This window comes from Dermacentor andersoni, chromosome 4 (assembly GCF_023375885.2).
Source record: "Dermacentor andersoni chromosome 4, qqDerAnde1_hic_scaffold, whole genome shotgun sequence".
NCBI lineage: Eukaryota > Metazoa > Arthropoda > Arachnida > Ixodida > Ixodidae > Dermacentor > Dermacentor andersoni.
In genome coordinates this window covers 95,743,980-95,757,929 of record NC_092817.1, presented here as the reverse complement: position 1 = coordinate 95,757,929, position 13,950 = coordinate 95,743,980, and the positions used below count along the sequence as shown (strand labels likewise).

General features: G+C 48.5%; 1 long non-coding RNA gene across 1 annotated transcript in view; it reads left to right on the top strand.

Annotated features, from left to right (window-relative positions):
* The first annotated feature begins 4,530 nt into the window (after window positions 1-4,530).
* The window catches only part of LOC129386277 (uncharacterized), a 39,661-nt gene continuing 30,241 nt past the window's right edge, over window positions 4,531-13,950 (top strand). Inside the window, exon 1 of the long non-coding RNA XR_008613728.1 lies at window positions 4,531-4,908. This is a non-coding gene — a long non-coding RNA (uncharacterized lncRNA). The remainder of the gene's footprint in view (window positions 4,909-13,950) is intronic.

Below are 13,950 nucleotides of genomic sequence, written 5' to 3'. Positions count from 1 at the left end.
CAGACAGAAAGCCGGCTGCATGCATCACCATTTCCCTGTAGTCATAGATCAGTGAACACACTCTATATAGTCGGCTCATATCCTTGTTTACAGCGCAACCCAGACGACACAGAGTGGCATCGCTCGTTTTGTGTCGCCTCGCCTTTCCGTGTATACGTATCGTCTCGTTTGCGCGGTAAACAGACTCAGGCTGTACATGCTTTTGCGATGACACAAAAGCCCTACACGGGAGAGTTCATGGGCACCTGCCCTGACGGCGGACTATAGGCTGGGACCAACCGACCGTGCTTTTTCTTGAGCTCAGGGAAAGCCAGGGCAATGTACAACATTGGCATAAGACCGATTAGTTGCATCCCAACTCCGGGTCTAATCCGAAAATCATGCTCAGATTGTTCGCACCACACTGAATGTTTATAGCAGGGCAACATTGTCAACAGACATATTGTGGGTTCATGTAAGGTATTGAGCAGCTCTCTTCGACATATCTCTATTGCAACCTTGCACCAACCTATTTGTAGAAATACTTCGGTGGATGCTAGTTGGAGCCGCAGTGTGACGCGCTCAGCATATTGTGTCGGCGGTTTCTTTGATTGTGACAAGCAGGGTGCAAGGGCAAATAGCTAGCGGGGCAAGCAGAAAACCGTTCGGCTTTAATGAGAAAGGAGAAGATTGTGATTTGATGGGTGTCTGTTTAGGCGCTGCTACAGTGAGGTGAACTGCTGGTGTTCTGCAACGAAGTGGTGGTGGCAAGCCTTCGCGATTGATGCAGGTAAACTATTGCATAATAATTAAAAATTAATTTATCATGGCGATACTCTGCATAAGCTATCCCTTTAGTTATCACTATCAATGCTTCGAGCTCACAGTAAAAATACAACTTATTTTTAACTTGCATTGCGCGAAGTAATCTACACCGAATCTTCATTAACGCTTCCGCGCGAACAGTGCATTATTGTATTATCACACTTTCGGGAAGTGCGGTCATTCCTGGTGCCACCAGGTAAAAGATTTCCGCGTGAGAAATGGTCGGGCCATGGTATTGCGCGCCTCTGACAATTCACATCAGGGCTCCTTTTGTCTGTGTGCGGCTATATACACATTTATCCAAGGCGATTTTAGCTAGTGTGCTTTTAAACATGTAAAAGATGAAAAGAAATATGAACCCCAAGCCTATAAGCTCTACAAGGTTTGCATGTCTTTTTGCTACGACATTTGTCCCCCAGTTATTTCACAAGTGAATATTCGCCAGCACAACATTACCATCGGACTGCAGGAGCGCAAATGCTGCTTAGAAATACGCTAACAATGCTTTCGGCAGAATATTCGAAGTAATTATGTGCATCCATTCATGTTCAAGCGAAAAAAAGAACTATGAAAGTAAGACTGTTTCAATGGAAAAAAAAAGAATGAAGGCGTGCCGAATTCCGACTTGGGCTTGCGCATCGCAGCTACCGTCTCCATAGGTGTTTCACCGAGGCCAAGAGGCCGCCATACAAGCTATCTCGCAACGAAAAAAAGTTAACCTAATATGCAGGCGCTTTAATGCTCATCCCAGTTTGGCGTTTCATTTATTTCTTACTTTTTCGCAGGCTTGAATGTGGCCGGGCACAATTTAGTCATCCGGCGTCGAGCATTGTGCGCGGCCATTTATAGCCGCCGAACCCCGCAGCGGTGTCGCGTATTATGTTCTCGCCGTACGTTTTCTCCCAGGCAACAACGACACCCGCCAGAACTCGATTAGGCACGCGTATGTCTGTCAACGCGGGTCCCGACACAGCGTGGCCACGTCTCAATATAGACTAACGCCGGGGCCCGTTCTCATGTACTAAACCAACCTTACCGCCGTTTATGTATTTGTACAACCACGGCGTGCGGCCACAAAGGGCCCTGACACCGGTGCGCGAATTCGAGCTTTCCGAGGGCGAAGCACATGCGACGTCGTCATTCTGCGCGGCCGCCCAGCCGCGCCGAATCGAGACCTTTTATCGGCGGCGTTCCGCTGCACACGACGACAAGGCGGGCGCGCCCATTGTCGAATCCGTGGCGGATTGGCTTCCGAGCTCCCGGCCATTCAGGACGCGGCATTTTCCCTTTTGACGACCGCGGCCACGTCGGATTAGCGTAATCCCTCTAACCGCATCTGACCTCCTCTTTCTTCGCCCCCCCCCCCCCCCCAACTCCGCGCGCGCCTCGCGCTTTCGCGGTACGTGCGCAAGTTTGTGTGTACACAGCTAACTTACACATACCGTGCTTTCCGCAATGCATACAGCCTTCTTGTACGGACTCTTACAGGCGCTTCGTTTACCCAATACTGGCACTGAAGATGTCAGGTGGGTGGCCCATATTAAACGATCTCTACCTTGTATATAGGGTACTCACCTTGAGCCCGGTGCAGGCCTCATAGCATGTAAAACTATAGGACCACTGTCCTCCTGTAAACGTGAGAGCAAATGCTTAAACGTCCTTGCTTATCAGCTTAATGAGACTTTCCTTAGCTGCATGTGCTGTAATATTCCCGGCATGCTCTCAGAAGCGGATATAGCGCAGCCGTTCCTGGTGCATGCGCCGCAACCAATGTCGGCGTTTGACCACACAAGCGCATCATTGCACTCCACGGGAAGACATCAGTAGCATAGAAGGGCATGATAATTAAATCGGTATCTTGACCTTCACGGAATGCTCGAAAAACCTGTGTAAACATTAAAAAACGCGAAACGCCAATGTGATCATGGTAACTTTATCCCTGACCTACTCGGCATATAACACATCCCGTTGCAGCACCAATGCAGTTGAACTCATAGACGACTCGCAGTGAACGCATGCGGGATCCGTCCTGGTAAACACGGGTCAAGGGCTGGGGAAAAGAAGGAAGAGAATGGGAAAGAGGGAGGGTGCACCGTTCGACCCGCACTTGGTTCGACCCCGATCCGATTTGAAGACCATTTCGCGCCCAGAGAGTTTTCCAAACGGCGCTCACTTAGGGAGGCGCAAAAAAGGACGCACGTCAGCCTACGACCCCGCCAGCAATGGAGATGTTAGTTGCTTTTTTTTGTCCCATTGTTTCCTTTCTTTCGCATTCATGCTCAAAATGATCTTGTCTGCTTTCTTTTTTTTTTCTCTCTCTCTCTCTCTTCTTCCTTCCGAACAAGGCGATTTGAAAGGGGGAAAAGGAAAATAAGAGAGGGCGGGCATGGACGTCGTTGCGCTGACAAATTGTCCGCGCCAATTGGTCACGCAAGGGTTCGGTTTTTTTTCTTATTATTTTGCGTCTCCCTAGCAGCCGCCTTGGCATGTCCTCCGCAGGTCGCCGTAACAACAGGACGTCGGATGGCACATGCCGCGCGAATATAGTAGACGTCAGAAAGGCAAAACGAAAAAAAAAAAGACAAGAAAGAAAGAGGATTGGCCTTTCTTTCGCACTACGCTCCATCACCACCAGCTCCCTTTCGGCGGCCGCGCATTATGATGGCCTCCGTGCAATGCGCCTTAGCAGCTGGAACGCTGCCATTGCCGTATGCAAGCCCATATCGTGTAGCGTTGTTCACACGTGCGTGATAGAAAAATGCCGCTCAGCGCCAGCCCCGAAGTCGTCAGTTGTGTCCAGGGGCACAGCGAAAGAGCTTTCACGCGGTTTGAAACCTCGTTAAGGTATTCATCAAGACCGTAATGTTTGGGACATGATACTTGGACATCGACAATGTTCTCGTCACGTATATTTAGCGCAGGAAGTGTCCGGGTGAGGAAGGCTCATCGTCGTACTCACGTATCGGTCAAATGCGCTATAATTTCTATTTATTTTACTAGTTAGAGAAGAAAAACTGGAAGGCAGGTCTCTTTAGAGCCTGCTCTCCTATAGGCACAAACACTGTACTGATATAAAAGAATAAGTTGTTTTGTCTATAATCTACACTCAACGCAAAACACATAGATGCGAGCAGGACGTGGATATGTGAAAAACAAATACGTCTTTCTTTTTCTGTTTTTTTTTTTTTTTTAGTGGACGAGATCAAACTGTTGCTGAGGCAGAATATGGCGTAAATAATACAAATGGTATGAAAATCTTCGTGAATCTTGTCGTTCACATTGCTCTAAACAGTAAGCACTCGTGTTATGGTGGTCCTTGTCCAACAACAACAATGTGCTTAGTGCCCCGTGCACGTGTTTCTTGTTACTGAAACTTTCGGTTCAACGCTCTCGCGTTTGCTCTCACCTCTGATACGCACATTTTTTCCATGACGATGTTGATCTCCTTCAGCCGCTGCGTTCCTGCGCGGTCACTCGCAAGCGAAATGCGCTTCCGCCGCCGTGTATGCATGCGCTTGACATTTGAACAGTTGGTTCATGTTGGGCACTAAAAGAGTTTGATAGACCTATAAAAGGTCGCAAAAAAAGATACAAACGGTTTTTCAGCTGAGAAGAAATGAACTTGACGCAAACGTGCATTGCGAAGCATTCTAAGTAAACGTCTGATAGGATTTCTTAATGAACGTTCTAAATGGCATTCTATTATAGCCGGCCTTAAAGAGGATAACGAGGTGTTAAAGAAAGGCTGAAGAGGCCGTTTTATCGCAATAATAACAGATAAATAAGGCGATGAACAGAAAGCATTCAACATTAGTGCTGCCCTCTTTCCGCGCATTGGCTTTCTCGATTTTTGTTGCCCCCCACTTGCTCTATAGCGCAAACGTGCACAGTAGCGCTCGAGCTTCGAAGCTGCCGGACCCGCAAAACCAGTACGAGGAGCCGGCCCAAGAGCTCCAGCCGCCGTTCCCGCCGAAGACCTGCACCCAGTGACGGCCACCCTGCGCAGCTGTCGACGGGCGCCTGCTGCGATGCCGTTGCGGATGCCAGTCCTAGAACCGAGGGCGAGGCCTGCTGAGCTGCGCCGGCTGGAGCACCGTTGCTGAGGTACGTCATTGGGCACGGGGCCTGCCAGAGGCACAGGCCGTTTGGCGCCCGTCATCCGCGTCTATAGGTCAGCCCGGGTCTGTAGGTCTAAGGGAAGCGCGGCCGCTCAGGCTGATGACGTCAGAGATGCCGAACGCAGCACACGGTATTGCAGCCGTGTGCCGTCGACTGCACAGCCACAAGAACTGTGCCACTGGTGCCTCGACTCAGCAGCACGAGAGCCTCAACGCGACGAGGAACCCTCTGCTTGTTGTTGTTGTCGCTGTTGAGGCCACGCTTACGGGCCATAATGATGTTTCTGGACTTGTTTGTTTGGTTTTTCACGATTCAACTTGGCTCCGAATTTATCTTCAGTTATTTATTTATCTCGCTGTATCACGCTACGCGTTTCGTATACGCCTATCACCTTCATTCCTTCTTACATTTTAGGCTATACGCTGTATTTTGCCTTTCTTTCTTCTTCTTTTTTCTGTAACCATGTTTGCTTTTCTTGTGTTTGCTTTTTTTTTTGTCTCCTTACACGACACGAAAAGACGGAAGCACCCCAGCTTCTCTGCACAATAGCGGCGCGCAAGGCGGTTGGGGCGAACAGAGGGAATGACGCTGTACGTTCCCCCGCCGTTTCTTCAATAGTGCGCCCAACGTGGAGCGGAACACCGGCAAAAGCGACTGCCGGATTAGGTCTATCTGCGGCTGGCCACGAGAAAAGGGGCCATTCAGCGACGCAGAAGCCACAGCGCGTTTCACGGAGTACCCTCGCAGACGCGCAGAGATGAAACTCGTCACCTACACCTTCGCTCCCCTCTCGCTGTGTGGAAGCAGATGCTGCGGTCCTTGGAGAGGAAAGAGAGAAAAAAAGGAAAATTGAAAACTGAAAGCGTATAGGTTTAGCTAAACGTCATACGAACAGCAGAAGCGCGCGAATGGAGCGAAAAAAACGAGCCCGCATAGAAAAGAGTACCCGGATCGCGCTCTACCAAAGCGGCATGCGGCTTAGAAAAACATATTAGGCGGGCGAGCAAACACTGGAGCTTTCCGGAGGTTTGGGCGTGCTTTCGGTGGCAACGCGCGCACAAAAGCGAATCGCGGAACGCGAAAATTGCGCCAATAATCCGGTTATTAGAGAGTTATCGGAAGATACGTTTCGCGTGCGCATACGAGTGAGATTGTGCGTCCGCGCGTGATGACGTTTTTGAGTACGTTTGGCATCTGTTCGTGATTGCGGTACAGCTTAGACGTGCGTGCGTGATTTCTTTCTTTTACTACATTTTTTTTTGGGGGGGGGGGGGAGGGGGAGGGAGCTACTTATTTAAATATCAATATCGCAAGCTTTCTTTGCAGAGTAAAAGAAAGGAAACGGCTGCGTGAAACGTAGCACTCCGCAAACGAGTCCTTGCGTTTTAAAAAGCAATGAGCACATTTCTATTACAGTAAAAACGTGGGACGCTAAATTATGGCGTAGAAAATAATTAGCTAAGTCACCACTTCTGTAAATGCACGATTAAGTAAACAAAAGTAAGTGTTAGTGGCTCCTCCACTTGGCCATACTGACATGGCCTTCCACATTTTGAGTTAGCTTATTAAACCTTGCGGAGCGACGATTGCACAAATTCAGTCCATAATTTTCGGCGCCGCGTTGCTTGGTTTACCCGTAAAGCGAAGTGCCCAAGCTATATTGGTTTATTTCGCTTCTGGCGTAAAAGTGGGGCCACATTTCGAAACGACTGGCTCACATTCCTTCCACGTCGCCGTCGTCGCTTGGATGACTCTTGCAGCAAAACCAGCACTCCTCGGGCTCTTTGCGACACCACGGAGGCTCTCACAGCGTTTGTCGCCGTCTCCCCGAGAACAACTTCATTTCTATAGATATATGCGCAGAACTTCGTCTTCGCACGCTATAGCATTGTCTGCTATGGCGTATGACGCGCACACATGGCCGCGAGATCGAGTGATGTCGCCGCCTGGAGCACAATGGCTGAGCCACGCATAGTGTGGACGGCGTTTCGCGTCGCCTGAAAGGTCACTACGTGTTTGCATGTACGCGTGCGGCGTACGTATCCTCTATAGAAGCTATTCCGTTGCTGTAGCGAAGTTGTTATGCGTATTTTAACGATATACAAAAGCATTGGTCCTTGCGCTGTAATAAAATCACTGACGGCACGTGTCGAGCGCGCGATGCGTGACAGTCATATGCCCTCCTTTAGCCCAAATCATCTCAGCCTCGTTGCCGCCTCTTACATCCCAAAAATAATTTGGCGTTGCTCTGTATAAATGAAGTCGTCGTAGCGAGCAGCGAATGCAGCGCGTTAGCGACGACCTGACCACTTGTTTGACGTGCACTTGAACCGAAGTACACCGGCGTTTTAAAAGCAATGCTTTTCTTTGCGAACATTGCCGGCTTATCGTGACCGCGGGGGCTGTGGCGTGGCCGTAGGTTTTCTAGCCGAGCAGGCCGACCAATCGCAGCCGAGGATGCGCGCCGCGTGCGCCGCTGAGTTCCTTGTACCCACACCAGATGGCGCTCGCATCAATAGCAGCGGCAGCAGTATTGCATTAGCCTCTCTGCAATGCCTGAATGACGCCTTCCGTGTCATTTTGTGAGAACATTCAACAAACACGAACTTGTGTTCCGACTTTTTGTGCACTCACACAAAGTTTCACTCTATATAGATACGAACTCGAGGGGCTGAATATTTTTCTGCACTTCGCCCTAATTGAAATGCGGCCGTCGCCGTTGGAATCGAATCCGCAACCTCGATGTTAGCAACGCTATGACATAGCCACTATAAGCTACCCTGGCGGCTAACTTGCTGTCGCGTCTTGCTGTCGATTACATGTTGCCGCAGGTGCATTAGGTCAATCCCCAGTGATGGTGGTGACGCCAGTTTTGTGTTTGGTGATAAGGAGGTGGCCTGGCGCAGAAGGCCACCTCGTTATCACTAAACACTCTCAAATCACCAAGACCATCAAATCCTGTTGAAGCGAAATTAATTAGGTACCCTATGAAGTATTCCTATGAAGTTTATAATTGCCGTATTGAGTCATCATCATCATCAGCCTAGTTACGCCCACTGCAGGGCAAAGGCCTCTCCCATACTTCTCCAGCTTTGGTCTATTCCATACTTCTCCAGCTGTGGTCTATTCCATACGCCTCTCCCATACTTCTCCAGTATCTGTGGTCTATTGCCTTGCGCTCTTTGTTGACTAATAAAACCTTTTGAAGGCCAATAGACGCAAGCTTGTTAACGAGTTTTGTCTAAACACACCTAAATGTGGACATAGTACACACAACCAAAACAACTCATATGTAGGCGATGCCATCTACAAGATATCTCTGCAGAATATGTAGAATGCGTAAGCTCCCTCTTGCATGGGCAGCCGCAGCAAGCAGGACAGACAGCAGCACATCTGGAAGAAAATAATTGGTGCAAGTGTGTAATGTGGTCGTTTTTGAACGACAGGTGAGTGCGATATATCAGATTGACGCAAATCAACGAGGCTAGCTAGATTTAATCATTATTTTCATTGGGGCCTTAGCTAAAATGGTAAGCTTGTGGACAGCTGATAAGGAGGTTTCACCCTAAACGGCCTCAACGTTCGTGTCGTTACATTATGAAGTCACCGTTGTCAATGCTCGAGTAGCAGACAAACACATAAAAGATGGTTAGTTTCAATTATTGAATTTTACATCCCAGTGCCGCTGTGTGAGAGATGCCGTGACGGGTACTTTGGATTAAGGATAACCATTAATAACTGAGAAGCATGAGTTTAGTCAGCCACAACTATTGCGGTTTGCGCCTTCGGATCCCACCGGCTGAAAGTTGGTTTTTTTATTCCATTTCCATTTGCTGTAAGCTTCTCATTACTGCACTTCAATTAAAGAATTACGAATAATTTCTTCTATGCTTTCATTACCTCTAGCTTAATGTTTGCGTCCACACTATTAAGAAACTTGTGGATCAGCAAAAAAAGGAAAACAGAAAAGTTACGTCCTGCACCACAAACTTATACAATCGGAAAACTCTGAGAGAGTAACCTACTATGCGGCACTTATCTCCGCTTATCCATAAGCTTCGGTTCTCTTTTGTCAAGTACTTCACATTGAAGCTTCGCTTGACATTTTCATAATCACTAATATAGTTTATATTTAATATAACCAGTAGCACGTCATCAGACTGCACTGACAGGAAAACATGATGACAAACTTTGTTCCAACGATTCTGTCCCGTTAAAGCGAAAGGTTGTTTATGTCGTTAAAGCGATGTAGTTATTTTGCGTTGAATACCTAAACACAAAATTGGAAATCAGAGTAGGCCGACCTAGTATGGCATGAAATGGGAGAAGCAACGGAAAGCGTGCACGCACATCACAGGCGCAGTGACGTCACCGCCGGCTGCTGCAGATCGCGGAAGCAACGTGCCGCCTGGCACCATCTGACGCCCAGACAGCCCGGCACACCAGCTTCTCTCATAATTGAAACCCAGACTATGCAGCACTTTCGTGACTGACTCCACTCGTCATAAAAGCATTAAACTAGCTCGCTGGTCAGAGAACGCATCCGAAAACCGGACCAAGAAAAGGCCCACGAGCCCTCAACGTCGCGCGACACAGTAACAAGCGGCAAGCGAACAAGCCCGTCCGAAACAATAATAATAAAAGAAAATACTAAACAGCATGCCTCCGTCACGTAGACAACACTTCGTGCTTCTTTCTCTTTTTCGCGTCGCACCCTAAAACGTCATAAAGGCAGCGTTGAGAATAGTGAAACCATGGGGAAATGACGCCCGCCAGGCCCCCTTCGCTATATACACTTTTCCATACATATAAGAGCGGCGGCTCGCAACAATAAATCGGGCGATTAGGAGCGGGCGCCGCCACCGCAAGATGTCGCCACTTACCTCCCCTCGCCGCTTGAAGCGCCCTCTCACTCTGCTCCTCGCCCGTGCTGCAAACACGCACCCCACCCGAGCCCTCAATCACAGCCTTCCCCGTGCACCGCCGCTCAATCGCACGTGCCACGCTTCCTACTCACTCCTGTACTTACCCTCCCGAAGAGCGCTCTTAATTCCATGCTTGCTTTGCCTTGCCCTGCCTGCTCCCAACATCCGCGGCCTCCCATCTCACGCATCCGTCGTCCTTTTGTTCCCGGCGCAAAAGCGCCACGTGTGGCGCCCTTAGTCACCCACCGCGCGATGCACCCGAATGCATGCATTCGCAGCGCCCATCCAGAATTGCTGACGCGCTAAAGCGAGCCGGTTCCACTATCGTATTACGGAACGAGTCGAAAGATTTCATTTTTGTGCGACAAGCCACTTTGATGCATATTCTTCATCTACGATACTAAGCCTATCGGTATATGATAAAATTGTTTTTCGCCATAGTGCCATTGAAATTTTACCTACGTGGAATGTGTGAAGCAGCAAGTAAGACAAACTGTGGATTTAAACCAGTAAAGACAGTAGCCTGGTCTAGTATCTGGCTGGTATGAATTATTATGGAGGCAACAAGGCGATAAAAAATGATCTAGACAAAGAAAGCACTCAAACAAAATAACACAAACGCCAGACTTCAAGTGTACTGTTGACCTATTCAAGACTGGCAGTTTTGTGCGAGTTCCCTGTAGCTGCCGACTTTTTGCGCCAAACTATAGCAGGCGAACAAAATAAGCTCCTCTTTGATCACAAGCTCCGGTACGCTGCGTTCGCCTTTGGAACGGGGCTGTGAGTTGCGCCACTAAGCGCTTCTTACTATATTGCTTAATGTCCTACCTACTTTCAAAGAAAGAAACACGAAGAATTCTCATCACCAAACTTTCTGAACCCCTATCGGGAACTTTGTTTTTGTATGCCTCCGTTGCTTCTCGTTTCCTTACTTTTCTTCCACCAATCTTCCAATCGTCTCTTATTAATCTCCGCTGCAGACATGTTTCCTTTCCCGCTGCTATCGCTGAACCCAAGGGCTTCAAGGAGGCCAGAGGTGTCTAATTTGACTGCTGGGCAGGTAGATATCTTCACATCCTTAAAAACACATTCCATCGTTTCCCTAGCTTTACTGCAACAAGCACATGCTTTTCCTTCCTTGTTGTATCTTGATTTATAAGAGCGTGTTCTAAGGCATCCTGATCTCGCTTTGAAAAGTGGAGAGCTTCTCTTTGAGTTATCATAAATCGTTTCTTTCCTAATTTCGTTTTTTCCTCTTAAGGAGTTACTCGTAGCAAGTTTGTTCTCCATTGCCGCCACTCATGAGATTGTCAGTCTCTCTGACTTTCCGCTTGACGTTCTTTGTTGCCATGTTGCTTACCATACCGGTCGCATTCTTCCTGGTAAGCTTCCTAGTCCTTTTCCTCGACTGTGACTCAATGTTCTTCCTGTACAAATATCTGAATACTTTCCCAGCCCGTTTACTTCTCTCCATACTCCTCAGTCCTCCTTCATAATCAATTTTACTTTGAGCTACCCTCACTTCAAAACTTGTCCAGCCCATACCACCCTGCGCAGCTTCACTTGTAATCTTCCCGTGAGCGTCCACTGTAAGGCGTCCCAATGACCTTTGGTTACCATCGATTCCCGATTGTACCCCTGACCTCAAGCAAACAACTGTATTTCCAAATGTAAGTCCTGGAACGATTACAAATTTTCACATACTGCGGAGCACCTCGTACCTATTGTATCACCATAGAGCTCTGTGCTTCATTATTTTATTTCATGTTTCAGGCGAATAAAATAAGATCCTCTTTGGTCACAAGCTCCCGTTCACAGCTCGTGCAGCCACTGCACAAACAACAGCATAGTACACGCGTAGTGCACCGCCTGTAGAGGCACCAGTGAGAACCACCTAGCGGACGCTTTCGAAGGTACACTCGGGATGTAATAGCAAACGGCAACACCTTGCAGCAAGAATGGCTGAAGTGTTCGCGGCTGCGATTTTCCCTTTGTTCGGGTGGCAGGCCGTGCCATGCCGCAGCTTCAGCGGTGACAGCTGCAGGAAAGGCGCAGGTCTGTATGAGGGAAGACATGTGCACAATGTTACCGGCGTTTGGGACAAACCAGTCGGCATATATACGCGCCCAGCGCGTCCCGCTGAGAAGCGCAGCGAAGCCCAGCTATACGAAGTGGAAGCTATACGAAGCTCGTGTTAAGCAGCTGCTTCGTTTTGTTGATGAGTGCGATGTCACCATCGCTTCTTGTAGTTTTTTATACTTCTACCCTTGCCGTAATACTGTTTCCGTACCTTAATAACAGACATATGTCCTTAGTGAATATCTCAAACGACTCCGCACTGCCCGATGCCGGCACACATTGTAGTCATCTTGCTACCGATAAACACACACTACATTGCCGAATTGGTACCGTGAAGGTCCCATCAAGAACATTAATTACGAATTCGTTGATGAAATGTGCATACTAGCCAACGAAGTAACCAAAGCACTGGGGAATAATAAAAGCAGCGAGTTAGCGCTGCACCGCTGATGCAATTCCGCTGCCTCTGTCGACGAAAATCCCTTCCCGCGGCAGTTTTTGCAATCTGAAATTCCCTCAGTGGGCTGCTTGGAATCGGACAAAGCTAAAGTTTTACTAGCTTTTGAGTATGATTTTTCTTTTTTCGATTGTTACGAAAGAAGCCACCTAACATATTTAAAAGCGAAGCAGCGCCGGTCAAAGTGGATGGGCGTTAGCTGCAAGGTGTTGCGATTGACGTTTACCCGGCGTCCCTTCTCGGCGATCAATGCCTCACCGGCAGGCGTGCAATTATGAAAGGCCCTTCACGCTGTATCGTCATTTCCTCAGGACTAGGGAGCTGGCTACTAAATCAGCGCAACCGAAGCTGACGGGTGAGACGAGCGCCCGCCTGGACGAGACATGGACCCGACATAGACGGTGACGCGCAAATAAAGGCGCTCACTTCGAGGCGACCACAGCAACAACTAGAAGGAACAACTACCGTGAATGCCACTCTACTGAAGCCTTACCCTGTCAAGCGGACCCTCACGAATGGCTCTCTAATTGATCAAAGGGGCCAATGCCGGGGATTTCCGCGGGAACGACTTCGACATCAAGTTCCCTGCTTGCCACATCCTTGCCACGTATGCGGGGGCAAACGTGCAACATTGGAGGCGGAGCCAGGCTGGACGATGCGACGTCATGGGCAGGGTTGCCAGATTGCTCCAACCACAGGTGGCCAAATTGGCCTCCGCAGTAGCCCAAATGTAGCCAAAAAGCTTTGTCTCTTTGTGAAGTCCTTTCTTAAGCATACTGAATTAATTTTCGGGAAGAATACCTACATATCAGTTTTTTCACGCATGACCACGCATTACCTCGGCGCTCATCGTCACGGAGACCATGCAGCACGGAAAATATATGCTGCGCAAGCACAAGAAGTGCAGAAACGCAGGCGGGCAGACAAATTCATAATAAGGCAAATGCGGTCTTCATTGCAAATGCACTGTTTTATTTTTCCCAGAGCACCGAAAAATCATGAAAAGAACAACACACAAATAGCACCGCGCAGTAAACACGTTAAGCAATGGTATGCATTCAGGCGTTCAATATTATTACTTACAGCTCATGATAATGTCGCCTAAAACCACGCAATGCACTAAACGAATAACTACAAAAAATTGCAAGATAATGCCTAACACAATAGATGGCGGTTGGTACAAAATCTATAGACATAAAAAAGTGTGCTGTGATTAAGCATCACGAGCTTATTGAGAAGTGGAACTGCTTGGACCGTACAGAATGTCAGAGCTGAAACGGGACAAATATTCTTGGCCCGGTATAAAATCCTTGCAGCAGCCTCCGTTCCTGGCCAGGCCAAACTTCACGTGGAGGAGCGCTACGAATGTCTCGTTCGACATCATATTTCGAAGGTCGATTTTATTGAGCGAGACCTGGCTGAACACTCATGCGACGGCGGCATATGATACAGGTAGTGAGTGATAGCGAAGACAGGAGGAGGGTTTGGAGTTGTGTAGGGAACGCGGGGCTGTGGTGCTGTGGGGAAACGGAAGAGGATACGTTCTACGTTGGTGTTGGAGCAGGG